This window comes from Oncorhynchus gorbuscha, linkage group LG12 (assembly GCF_021184085.1).
Source record: "Oncorhynchus gorbuscha isolate QuinsamMale2020 ecotype Even-year linkage group LG12, OgorEven_v1.0, whole genome shotgun sequence".
Lineage (NCBI taxonomy): Eukaryota > Metazoa > Chordata > Actinopteri > Salmoniformes > Salmonidae > Oncorhynchus > Oncorhynchus gorbuscha.
The window spans coordinates 35,290,159-35,304,103 of NC_060184.1; the positions used below are offsets into that span (position 1 = coordinate 35,290,159).

The window sequence follows — 13,945 nt, forward strand, 5'->3', positions numbered from 1 at the left end:
CCGAGAAAAGTAACGGAGGAGACATGAAAAGAGCACTTCTCAGCCTTTACGTAGAGACAATTCTCTAAAAGGCGCTGTAGAACACGTCGAACGTGCTGAACATGAATCTCGAGTGACGGAGAAAAAATCAGGATATCGTCAAGATAGACAAAAACAAAAATGTTCAGCATGTCTCTCAGAACATCATTAACTAATGCCTGAAAAACAGCTGGCGCATTGGCGAGACCGAACGGCAGAACCCGGTACTCAAAATGCCCTAACGGAGTGTTAAACGCCGTTTTCCACTCGTCCCCCTCTCTGATGCGCACGAGATGGTAAGCGTTACGAAGGTCCAACTTAGTAAAGCACCTGGCTCCCTGCAGAATCTCGAAGGCTGATGACATAAGGGGAAGCGGATAACGATTCTTAACCGTTATGTCATTCAGCCTCGATAATCCACGCAGGGGCGCAGAGTACCGTCCTTCTTCTTAACAAAAAGAACCCCGCCCGGCCGGAGAAGAAGAAGGCACTATGGTACCGGCGTCAAGAGACACAGACAAATAATCCTCGAGAGCCTTACGTTCGGGAGCCGACAGAGAGTATAGTCTACCTCGAGGAGGAGTGGTCCCCGGAAGGAGATCAATACTACAATCATACGACCGGTGAGGAGGAAGGGAGTTGGCTCGGGACCGACTGAAGACCGTGCGCAGATCATGATATTCCTCCGGCACTCCTGTCAAATCGCCAGGTTCCTCCTGAGAAGTAGGGACAGAAGAAACGGGAGGGATGGCAGACATTAAACACTTCACATGACAAGAAACGTTCCAGGATAGGATAGAATTACTAGACCAATTAATAGAAGGATTATGACATACTAGCCAGGGATGACCCAAAACAACAGGTGTAAACGGTGAACGGAAAATCAAAAAAGAAATAGTCTCACTGTGGTTACCAGATACTGTGAGGGTTAAAGGTAGTGTCTCAAATCTGATACTGGGAAGATGACTACCACTAAGGCAAACATGGGCGTAGGCTTATCTAACTCTCTGAAAGGAATGTCATGTTTCCGAACCCATGCTTCGTCCATGAAACAACCCTCAGCCCCAGAGTCAATCAAGGCACTACATGTAGCACCCGAACCGGTCCAGCGTAGATGGACCGACAAAGTAGTACAGGATCTTGATGGAGAGACTTGAGTAGTTGCGCTCACCTGTAGCCCTCCGCTTACAGATGAGCTCTGGCTTTTACTGGACATGAATTAACAAAATGTCCAGCAACTCCGCAATAGAGGCACAGGCGGTTGGTGATCCTCCGTTCCCTCTCCTTATTCGAGATGCGAATCCCTCCCAGCTGCATGGGCTCAGTCTCAAAGCCAGAGGAGGGAGATGGTTGCGATGCGGAGCAGGGAAACACCGTTGATGCGAGCTCTCTTCCACGAGCCCGGTGACGAAGATCTACCCGTCGTTCTATGCGGATGGCGAGAGCAATCAAAGAGTCCACATCTGAAGGAACCTCCCGGGAGAGAATCTCATCCTTAACCACTGCGTGGAGTCCCTCCAGAAAACGAGCGAGCAGCGCCGGCTCGTTCCACTCACTAGAGGCAGCAAGAGTGCGAAACTCAATGGAATAATCCGTTATGGACCGTTCACCTTGGCATAAGGAAGCCAGGGCCCTAGAAGCCTCCCCACCAAAAACTGAACGGTCAAAAACCCGAATCATCTCCTCTTTAAAGTTCTGGAATTTGTTAGAGCAATCAGCCCTTGCCTCCCAGATAGCTGTGCCCCATTCTCGAGCCCGGCCAGTAAGGAGTGAAATGACGTAAGCAACCCGAGCTCTCTCTCTAGAGTATGTGTTGGGTTGAGAGAGAACACAATCTCACACTGCGTGAGAAAGGAGCGGCACTCAGTGGGCTGCCCGGAGTAGCAAGGTGGGTTATTAACCCTAGGTTCTGGAGGCTCGGCAGGCCAGGAAGTAACAGGTGGCACGAGACGTAGACTCTGGAACTGTCCAGAGAGGTCGGAAACCTGAGCGGCCAGGTTCTCCACGGCATGGAGCAGCAGACAATTCCTGCTCGTGTCTGCCGAGCATGGCTCCTTGGATCTCGACGGCAGTGTAACGAGCGTCTGAAGTCGCTGGGTCCATTCCTTGGTCGGTTCCTTCTGTCATGCAGGTGAAAGAGGACCCAAAAGCGACTTAACAGAAACAGAGTTTATTTAAGTCCAAAAGGGAATAACAGAAATCCTCTAGACTGTAGAGGGAAATAACTGGAGAAGCGGCCACAGACTGCAGGTCGCAGGTTGCCTCGGGTAGGCGCAGGCCGTAGTGACAGAGACACCTGCTCACACGCAGCATCTGATGAAGGCAAAAACACGACAGGACAGGGCGATACACAATCACAGCAAAAACACGACAGGACAGGGCGAAACGCAATCACAGCATGGTGAATACAAACAAGGAACCGACGGGACAGGAACGGAACACAAAGGAATAAATAGGGACTCTAATCAGGGGAAAGGATCGGGAACAGGTGTGGGAAGACTAAATGATGATTAGGGGAATAGGAACAGCTGGGAGCAGGAACGGAACGATAGAGAGAAGAGAGAGCGAGAGAGTGAGAGAGGGAGGGGGAGAGAGAGGATAGAAGGAGGGAAAGAACCAAATAAGACCAGCAGAGGGAAACGAATAGCATGGGGAGCACAGGGACAAGACATGATAATAAATGACAAACATGACTGCCAACAAAAATACACTCAAACAACAAAACAGACGAACAAGCCCGCACGAAACAGAAGCGGGCTAAACAGACTATATATAACCCTATGCTAACAACCAAACTAGAAACAGGTGCTACCAATTAGACAAAACTAAACGAACACAGAACAACGGATCGGCGATAGCTAGTAGACCGGCGACGACGACCACCGAGCGCCACCCGAACAAGAAGGGGAGTCACCTTCGGTAATATTCGTGACAGTACCCCCCTCCTGACGCGCAGCTCCCGCAGCGCGACCGACGCCGGCCTCGGGGACGACCCGGAGGCCGAGGCGCTGGGCGATCCGGACGGAGGCGATGGAATTCACTCAACATGGATGGGTCTAGAATATCCCTCGCCGGAACCCAGCACCTCTCCTCCGGACCGTACCCCTCCCAGTCGACGAGGTACTGCAAGCCTCTCACCCGGCGTCTCGAGTCCAGAATAGCTCGTATCTTGTACGCCGGGGACCCCTCGATGTCCAGAGGTGGCGGAGGAACCTCCGGTACCTCATTTTCCTGCATGGGACCAGCTACCACCGGCCTGAGAAGAGACACATGAAATGAGGGGTTAATACGATAATACGAAGGAAGTAATAATCGATAACAAACCTCATTTATTCTCCTCAGGACTTTAAATGGCCCTATACACTGCGGACCCAGCTTCCGGCAGGGCAAGCGGAGAGGCAGGTTTCGGGTCGAGAGCCAGACCCTGTCCCCAGGTGCAAACACGGGGGCCTCACTGCGGTGACGGTCAGCGCTCTTCTTCTGCCTTATACTCGCTTGGCGTAATGACTCTTGGACTGCCCTCCAGGTCTCCTTAGAGCGCTGTACCCACTCCTCCACCACAGGAGCCTCAGTCTGGCTCTGATGCCACGGTGCCAGGACCGGCTGGTACCCCAACACGCACTCAAATGGTGACATGTTGGTAGAAGAGTGGCTTAGTGAATTCTGGGCTATTTCTGCCCAGGGAATATATCTCGCCCACTCGCCTGGCCGGTCCTGGCAATACGACAGCAGAAACCTACCCACCTCCTGGTTAACTCTCTCCACCTGACTATTACTCTCCGGGTGATACCCTGAGGTAAGGCTGACCGAGACCCCCAGACGTTCCATAAATGCCCTCCAAACACGGGAAATAAATTGGGGGCCCCGATCAGAAACTATATCCTCGGGCACCCCGTAGTGCCGGAAGACATGGGTGAAAAGAGCTTCCGCAGTCTGTAGGGCCGTAGGGAGACCGGGCAATGGGATAAGACGGCAGGACTTAGAGAACCGATCCACAACGACCAGGATAGTAGTGTTACCCGGAGAGGGGGGGAGGTCAGTAAGAAAATCCACCGAAAGATGGGTCCACGGCCGTTGTGGAACGGGAAGAGGTTGTAATTTACCTCTTGGCAGGTGTCTAGGAGCCTTACTCTGGGCGCACACCGAACAGGAGGAAACAGAATCGCACATCCCTCCTCAAAGTGGGCCACCAGTACTTCCTCTCAAGACCTCTCACTGTTCTATAAATACCTGGGTGACCCGACGAGGGTAGACAATGAGCCCATCGAATCAATTGATCACGAACAGCCAGCGGCACGTAGCTACGACCCTCCGGACACTGTGGAGGCGTAGGTTCCCCCCTTAGCGCCCGCTCGATGTCCGCGTCCACATCCCATACTACCGGTGCCACCAGCTTAGCTGCCGGAATGATGGGAGTAGGATCGATGGACCTGTCCTCAGTGTCATAGAGTCTTGACAGCGCGTCAGCCTTAGTGTTGAGGGAACCTGGTCTATATGAGACAGTGAAACGAAATCTGGTGAAAAACATGGCCCACCTTGCCTGACGAGGATTCAGTCTCCTAGCTGATCGGATATACTCCAGGTTACGATGGTCAGTCCAGATAAGGAAAGGGTGCTTAGCTCAAGCCAGTGTCTCCACACCTTCAGGGCCTTAACCATAGCCAACAACTCCCTATCCCCCACATCATAATTCCGCTCCGCTGGACCGAGTTTCTTAGAAAAAAAGGCACAGGGGCGGAGCTTCGGTGGCACACCCGAACGCTGTGAGAGCACCGCTCCAACCCCAGCCTCGGATGCGTCCACCTCTACTATAAACGCCAAAGAAGGGTCCGGATGTGCCAACACCGGCGCCTTAGTAAACATCACCTTCAACTTATGAAAAGCTCTGTTCGCCTCTGCTGACCACTGTAAACGCACCGGCCCCCCTTTCAGCAGTGAGGTAATAGGGGAAGCTACCTGACCAAAACCCCGGATAAATCTCCGGTAGTAATTGACAAATCCCAAGAACCGCTGCACCTCCTTTACCGTGGTCGGAGTCGGCCAATTACGCACGGCCTTAACGCGGTCACCCTCCATTACCAAACCAGAGCTGGGAATGCGATAACCCAGGAAGGAAACTTATTGTTTGGCAAACTCACATTTCTCCGCCTTCACATACAGGTCATGCTCCAGCAGTCGTCTAAGAACCTTACGCACAAGAGATACATGCGCAGAGCATGTAGCGGAGTAGATCAAAATATCGTCAATATAAACCACTACACCCTGTCCGTGCAGGTCTCTGAGTATTTCATCCACGAAGGATTGAAATATAGCTGGAGCATTCTTTAAACCGTATGGCATGACGAGGTACTCATAATGGCCCGACGTAGTGCTAAATGTAGTTTTCCACTCATCTCCCTCCCGAATACGCACCAAATTATAAGCACTCCTGAGATCCAGTTTAGTGAAGAACTGCGCTCTGTGAAATGATTCCACTACCGTAGCAATGAGAGGTAGTGGGTAACTAAAACCCACTGTGATGGAATTTAGACCTCTATAATCAATACACGGACGCAAACCACCATCTTTTTTCTTCACAAAAAAAGAAACTCGAAGAGACAGGTCACATGGAGGGCTGAATGTACCCCTGTCCCAGAACCTCGGTGATATAATTTTCCATAGCCACCTTCTCCTCCTGGGACAAAGGATACACATGACTCCTGGGGAGTGCAGCATTAACCTGGAGATTTATCACGCAATCCCCCTGCCTATGGGGTGGTAATTGGGTCGCTTTCTTTTTACTGAAAACGATAGCCAAATCGTCATACTCAGCTGGAATGTACACGGTGGAAACCTGGTCTGGACTTTCCACCGTTGTAGCACCGATGGAAACCCCTACACACCTGCCTGAACACTGAACACCACCTCTGTAGAGTTCCCTGTTTCCACGAAATCGTAGGATTATGAATAGCCAGCCAGGGAATCCCCAGAACAACTGGAAACGCAGGTGAATCGATAAGGAACAAACTAATTCGCTCCTTGTGATTCCCCTGCGTAATCATCTCCAACGAAATTGTGGCTTTCTTCACCAGCCCTGACCCTAATGGTCGACTATCTAAAGAGTGCACGGGAAAAGGGGGGTTTACTTTTACTAACGGAATCCTCAACCTCTGAGCGAGTCCGCGATCTATAAAGTTTCCAGCTGCGCCTGAATCTACCAGTGCCTTATGCTGGAGAGAAGGAGAATAATTTAGGAAACAAATTAATAGGAACATGTGACCAACAGGAAACTCTGGGAGAGTGTGGTGCTTACTCACCTGGGGTGACCGATGAGTGTTCTGCCTGCCCTCATGATTCCCAGATGAATTCCTCCAGCACCGACCAGACGTGTGCCCTCTCCGGCAACAACTGGTACAGGAGGAGCTTGCTCCTCCGATCTCCCTTGACGCGGTACCTCCCAGCTCCATCGGAATAGGGGCAGGAGGATCAGGAGGTAGAACTGACAGGACCCTTTCAGAACGTCCACGAGCAGCTAGCAGATGGTCCAACCGGATCGACAGGTCTATCAGTCCATCCAGGCCAAGTGTAGTATCCCGACAGGCCAGCTCCCTACGGACGTCCTCTCTCAGGCTACACCTGTAATGGTCTATCAGGGCCCTGTCGTTCCACCCTGCTCCCGCAGCCAAGGTCCGGAACTCCAGCGCGAAGTCCTGCGCGCTCCTCGTCCCCTGTCTCAGATGGAACAATCTCTCACCCGTCGCACGACCCTCTGGAGGGTGATCGAACACGGCCCTGAAACGGCGGATGAACTCCGGGTAGTTGTCTTTCGCCGAGTCGGGCCCATTCCAGACCGCATTAGCCCACTCCAGGGCTCTACCAGTCAGGCAGGTGATGAGGACCCCTACTCTCTCCTCCTCCGAGGGGGCCAGTCGAACGGTGGCCAGGTAGAGGTCTAATTGCAGCAGGAATCCCTGGCACCCTGTCGCTGCTCCATCGTAATTCCTCGGAGGCGTCATGTGCAGAGCGCTGGAACCGGATCCAGATGGGGGAGATGGTAGAGTTGCTGGTGGGAGGGTCGGTGGAGTAGTAGGGAAACCATTCCTCTCCCAACGATCCATCCTCTCCATCATCTGATCCATCGCTGATCCTAGGCGATGGAGGATGGATGTGTGATGATGGACTCTCTCCTCCATAGTGGGAAGAGGAGTGGTCGCTGCTCCTGCTGACTCCATATCGAGGTGCGGGCTTCTGTTACAGTAATAAGTACTTCCGGCGCCGACTGAGATGGCCGCCTCGCTTCGCGTTCCTAGGACTTACAAACAGGACAACGGAATGGATCGCATGCAGCGACCCAAGGAAACGACTCCGAAAAAGAGGGAAACCCGGCGGTGTTCTGGTCAGACTCCGAAAAAGGGCAAGGGTGGCATTCCAGAGGGACATCAGAGACTGCAACGTTCTCTGCTTTACGGAAACATGGCTTACTGGGAAGACGCTATCCAGGGCGGTGCAGCCAACGGGTTTCTCCACGCATCGTGCGGACAGAAACAAACATCTCTCTGGTAAGAAGAGTGGCGGGGGCATATGCCTCATGACTAACGGGACATGGTGTGATGAAGGAAACATACAGGAACCTAAATCCTTCTGTTCACCTGATTTAGAATTCCTCACAATCAAATGTAGACCGCATTATCTTCCAAGAGAATTCTCTTCGATTATAATCACAGCCGTATATATCCCCCCCCAAGCAGACACATCGATGGCTCTGAACGAACTTTATTTAACTCTTTGCAAACTGGAAAACATTTATCCGGAGGCTGCATTCATTGTAGCTGGGGATTTTAACAAAGCCAATCTGAAAACAAGACTCCCTAAATTTTATCAGCATATCGATTGCGCAACCAGGGGTGGTAAAACCTTGGATCATTGTTACTCTAACTTCCGCGACGCATATAAGGCCCTGCCCCGCCCCCTTTCGGAAAAGCTGACCACGACTCCATTTTGCTGATCCCTGCCTACAGGCAGAAATTAAAACAAGAGGCTCCCACGCTGAGGTCTGTCCAACGCTGGTCAGACCAAGCTGACTCTACACTCCAAGACTGCTTCCATCACGTGGACTGGGACATGTTTCGTATTGCGTCAGATGGGAATATTGACGAATACGCTGATTCGGTGTGCGAGTTCATTAGAACGTGGGTCGAAGATGTCGTTCCCATAGCAACGATAAAAACATTCCCTAACCAGAAACCGTGGATTGATGGCAGCATTCGCGTGAAACTGAAAGCGCGAACCACTGCTTTTAATCAGGGCAAGGTGTCTGGCAACATGACTGAATACAAACAGTGCAGCTATTCCCTCCGCAGGGCTATTAAACAAGCTAAGCGTCAGTACAGAGACAAAGTGGAATCTCAATTCAATGGCTCAGACACAAGAGGCATGTGGCAGGGTCTACAGTCAATCACGGACTACAAGATGAAACCCAGCCCAGTCATGGACCAGGATGTCTTGCTCCCAGGCAGATTAAATAACTTTTTTGCCCGCTTTGAGGACAATACAGTGCCACTGACACGGCCTGCAACGGAAACATGCGGTCTCTCCTTCACTGCAGCCGAGGTGAGTAAGACATTTAAACGTGTTAACCCTCGCAAGGCTGCAGGCCCAGACGGCATCCCCAGCCGCGCCCTCAGAGCATGCGCAGACCAGCTGGCCGGTGTGTTTACGGACATATTCAATCAATCCCTATACCAGTCTGCTGTTCCCACATGCTTCAAGAGGGCCACCATTGTTCCTGTTCCCAAGAAAGCTAAGGTAACTGAGCTAAACGACTACCGCCCCGTAGCACTCACTTCCGTCATCATGAAGTGCTTTGAGAGACTAGTCAAGGACCATATCACCTCCACCCTACCTGACACCCTAGACCCACTCCAATTTGCTTACCGCCCAAATAGGTCCACAGACGATGCAATCTCAACCACACTGCACACTGCCCTAACTCACCTGGACAAGAGGAATACCTATGTGAGAATGCTGTTCATCGACTACAGCTCGGCATTCAACACCATAGTACCCTCCAAGCTCGTCATCAAGCTCGAGACCCTGGGTCTCGACCCCGCCCTGTGCAACTGGGTACTGGACTTCCTGACGGGCCGCCCCCAGGTGGTGAGGGTAGACAACAACATCTCCTCCCCGCTGATCCTCAACACGGGGGCCCCACAAGGGTGCGTTCTGAGCCCTCTCCTGTACTCCCTGTTCACCCACGACTGCGTGGCCACGCACGCCTCCAACTCAATCATCAAGTTTGCGGACGACACAACAGTGGTAGGCTTGATTACCAACAACGACGAGACGGCCTACAGGGAGGAGGTGAGGGCCCTCGGAGTGTGGTGTCAGGAAAATAACCTCACACTCAACGTCAACAAAACTAAGGAGATGATTGTGGACTTCAGGAAACAGCAGAGGGAACACCCCCCTATCCACATCGATGGAACAGTAGTGGAGAGGGTAGCTAGTTTTAAGTTCCTCGGCATACACATCACAGACAAACTGAATTGGTCCACTCACACTGACAGCGTCGTGAAGGCGCAGCAGCGCCTATTCAACCTCAGGAGGCTGAAGAAATTCGGCTTGTCACCAAAAGCACTCACAAACTTCTACAGATGCACAATCGAGAGCATCCTGGCGGGCTGTATCACCGCCTGGTACGGCAACTGCTCCGCCCTCAACCGTAAGGCTCTCCAGAGGGTAGTGAGGACTGCACAACGCATCACCGGGGGCAAACTACCTGCCCTCCAGGACACCTACACCACCCGTTGTTACAGGAAGGCCATAAAGATCATCAAGGACATCAACCACCCGAACCACTGCCTGTTCACCCCGCTATCATCCAGAAGGCGAGGTCAGTACAGGTGCATCAAAGCTGGGACCGAGAGACTGAAAAACAGCTTCTATCTCAAGGCCATCAGACTGTTAAACAGCCACCACTAACATTGAGTGGCTGCTGCCAACACACTGTCATTGACACTGACCCAACTCCAGCCATTTTAATAATGGGAATTGATGGGAAATGATGTAAATATATCACTAGCCACTTTAAACAATGCTACCTTATATAATGTTACTTACCCTACATTATTCATCTCATATGCATATGTATATACTGTACTCTACATCATCGACTGCATCCTTATGTAACACATGTATCACTAGCCACTTTAACTATGCCACTTTGTTTACTTTGTCTACACACTCATCTCATATGTATATACTGTACTCGATACCATCTACTGTATGCTGCTCTGTACCATCACTCATTCATATATCCTTATGTACATATTCCTTATCCCCTTACACTGTGTATAAGACAGTAGTTTTGGAATTGTTAGTTAGATTACTTGTTGGTTATCACTGCATTGTCGGAACTAGAAGCACAAGCATTTCGCTACACTCGCATTTAACATCTGCTAACCATGTGTATGTGACAAATAAAATTTGATTTGATTTGAGTGAAGAGGTGTGGAGTCAGGCGCAGAGAGCAAAAGATGTGGGAAAAACAACACGCTTTAATGTCCCGGAAACATAACATGTACAAAAGTGAAAACACAAATTAACAGAAATATAAACGGACAGCGTGAAACCCAAATGCCAACAAAAATACACTCAAACAACAAAACAGACGAACAAGCCCGCACGAAACTGAAGCGGGCTAAACAGACTATATATAACCCTATCCTAACAACCAAACTAGAAACAGGTGCTACCAATTAGACAAAACTAAACGAACACAGAACGGATCGGCGATAGCTAGTAGACCGGCAACGACAACCGCCGAGCGCCACCCGAACAAGAAGGGGAGTCACCTTCGGTAATATTCGTGACATACTCTAAAACCGGTTCGTCTCAATATCTAATTTCCTTCATCTGTATTGATCTGATAAACACTGGATAGGTGTAGTATTTCATCAAATGAGACTTAATTTCAACCAGTCGAGAATGTGAAACGCTTTATTGAAAGAATTTTCAAGTTTTATAAATACATAATACATGCATTATACTATTATAATTGTTATATCATAAATACAAGTAAATCTGTACTTCAATGCACATCTGGTGTGCATTATAAAAACAGAAGAAGAAAGAGGAGGTGAGAAAGAGCATAAAAGACAGAAAGGGAAAGAGGTAAGAACAGAGGAGCAGGGATTACTAAACAGTGCTGCTAAACTTCATATTCTCTCAGGTCATCACAATTACATAATAGTGTCTCTAGTGGTGTCTCCTAACCAGCCTTGGGCTCCCAGTCGGCCCGAAGATTATCTTAAGAGCGGGTGAGGTGGCGATGACGGGACTGGGGGTTGGCATCCTCTTTCACATCAAAACATACCTGCAGACGAGAGACAGATGGAGAGAGAAAGCATGTTTAAGCCTTGTTTTTTTTCTAACATTGTCAGTCAACATAATCATCAGGAGGTGAAATGCAAAACTGACCTTGGATCATTAACTCTGGGACTACTACATCTATTTGTATTTCAACGTAGAGCATCTCTTTAATAATACTTCCTGTTGAGCTGACCAAGTGAACTCTCACCCCTCCCCTCTGATCATGCTGTGCACTCTATGTAGCCAGTTCAGATGCGGGAAGGGTTCACCAACACAGCTGATATAACCTAGAGGATTTAGGGAAAAGGGGAGTGAGGGATAAAGTGAAGGAGAGAAACTGTTATTGAGAAAATAAGGTAGTTAAAGAGACAGTGTTCAACAGGAATCTGTGTGTGTGGCCTCATCTACTGTCCACACTGGCTGCAGAGTGGCTGCAGAGTCCTTTATGATGAAAAACATGCACAGACACACGAGGACAAACAATATAGTATAGTTATATAAATAATGAAGTGTCTTACTATTCTCCATGGTTGGCCCTCTTGCCTATTCTTTGAAGGTGGAAGGAGTCACTGTTATACACCTGAGCCTGCTTACTGCACGACACAGTTCGTCAATCAGATTGATACATGAGTGTGTAGGTGTGGGTTACAGGGTGTCTAATTGTTCTACATTTTTTCAATATGGGTGACTTAAAATAGCCTGTTTTTGTACAGGCATCCCACCCTTACCGAAACAGTTCCCTCACCTGAATAAGTAGAAATCAAAGAGCGAGAAACTGGGAATTGAAGAACTGCAGTTGACATAGCTAAGTAAAAGGAAGAACACTCTTATTGCAATGTGAATGGCTCTTAAAAGAACCGTTGGTTGTGCATAGTCTATGGTGTTGCCAGGGAACAGCACACTCTTCAAAGAAGTAGGAGGTGAAGACTTACCACACATAGGTTTCCTCTCTTGCTGCGTTGTTGGACCCCATCCTTGAAACATCCTGCAGAGCAGCAGTCTTCTCCTTTGGTGGCACGCGTTGGCGAGTTGCAGATCCCCTCCTGGTCCCCGTGTCCATCCTTAGGAAGTTATGCAGGACACAGGTAGCCTTCACACACCTGAATTCCCCCAGGAGGCAGTCCCAGATGGCCCTGGTCACCCAACCTTGCAGTGCCCTACACAGTAACTGTAGGCAAACGTTTTGAAGGAATCACCAGTTACAAGGTATCTGTAGGAATATGGAAGATAATATCATTATTAGACTTTAACATCACCAGGTCATTGTGGATTACTAAAGTATAATGTCCATTATAACAAATCATGATAACATGAATGTGCACACACATGTGCATGTGTAGCATGTGAAAAAAGCAGGATCATATCAAGGTTAGCATCACAAATTAATTAATAAATACCACTTGAAGATGGATGATGAGTTGATCATTTGAATCAGCTGTGTAGTGCTAAGGCAAAAACAAAAATGTGCACCGATTTGAGTCCCCAGGACCAGGATTGAGAACCACTGCTCTTCATTTGGACCTCTTCATCTGCAGACAGGCTTTCACAGCTCTCTGTATCTGAGGACAGAAAACTCACAAGAAACATACTTCATTATACTCAAATTAGACCGCAGTGAATATTATGTTACTATTATCCTCATCCTCACTTCTAGGGACTGGAACTACACAAAAGTACCTGCCCTATCCAGAATAGCCTCCTCACTCACTTTGACAGTTGGGGCTGCTATCCTTTCACCCTCCTCCATGGCGGTTAGTTAGCTACCTACAAATGCATTCGGAGTTTGTTTTTTACAGTGATAAATACATAAAGATAGCTATCTAATATGAAGTTAAGTAGTTGGTGATATTTAATTCACTTAGCTAGCTATACATTACGTTATGTTGGCTAGATAGCTAGCTAGCTACGTTAGCAGCTCATTTGAGTTAGTCTTCACTGTAGCTAGTTAGCTAATAATACAGCATTTTGTTTTACATTTTTTCAATGTATTTACTTACTTGAATAGGTTCTCCCAGCCATGTGGATGATTGGAAACAGGGCAGCAAAGTGGGTTTGTCACCAGAGCGTTTTAGAGCATATTACTATTTACCTGTGAATAAATGAATGAAATGGAGAATGGATTCAACTATTTAACCATTTAATAACCAGACCTCCATACAAACCTGCCACGCTGAATTATTGATGCACAATCGAACGTGGGCATGCAACGTGGGCGTGCATGCTGCCAGCACGCCCACAAGCGAGCCACGCTGGGCAGCCTAATCGGCACACAGCAATTTGCCAAGTGCTAGTGAACACGAGCCGCAAGGGTAGAGCTGAAAAAATGAAATCCCTTTGGGTGCTGTCATAGAGTTACATTAGAAGAATTACATCCAAGAAGGCTCAATGTCATTGGCCACAGATAAAATGACGTCAAATCATGTTATATCAACAGTAGCTCTGATTGGACTGATCATGTCAACATCATACTTTCAAAGTCTTAGCTAGCAGTCATCATCATGAATCAAGTCGACAATCTACTGGCAAATTCTTTATAATCATTGTCGTATAAAGAGAAATAATGAAGATAAATTATAGA

At 48.8% G+C, this 13,945-nt stretch overlaps 1 long non-coding RNA gene across 4 annotated transcripts; it reads right to left on the minus strand.

Annotated features, from left to right (window-relative positions):
- Positions 1-10,754: 10,754 nt before the first annotated feature.
- Positions 10,755-13,687, minus strand: LOC123991675. 4 transcript variants are annotated; one of them, XR_006830833.1, is made up of 5 exons: positions 13,530-13,687; positions 13,365-13,456; positions 12,838-13,131; positions 11,476-12,577; positions 10,755-11,371 (listed from the first exon to the last, which is right to left on the minus strand). It is a non-coding gene; the product is annotated as an uncharacterized LOC123991675 (long non-coding RNA). The 4 variants fall into 4 exon arrangements; XR_006830835.1 differs by having other exon boundaries at positions 11,576-11,654; positions 11,886-12,577; positions 13,365-13,687; XR_006830834.1 differs by having other exon boundaries at positions 11,576-12,577; positions 13,365-13,687.
- Between the last annotated feature and the right edge of the window lie 258 nt (positions 13,688-13,945).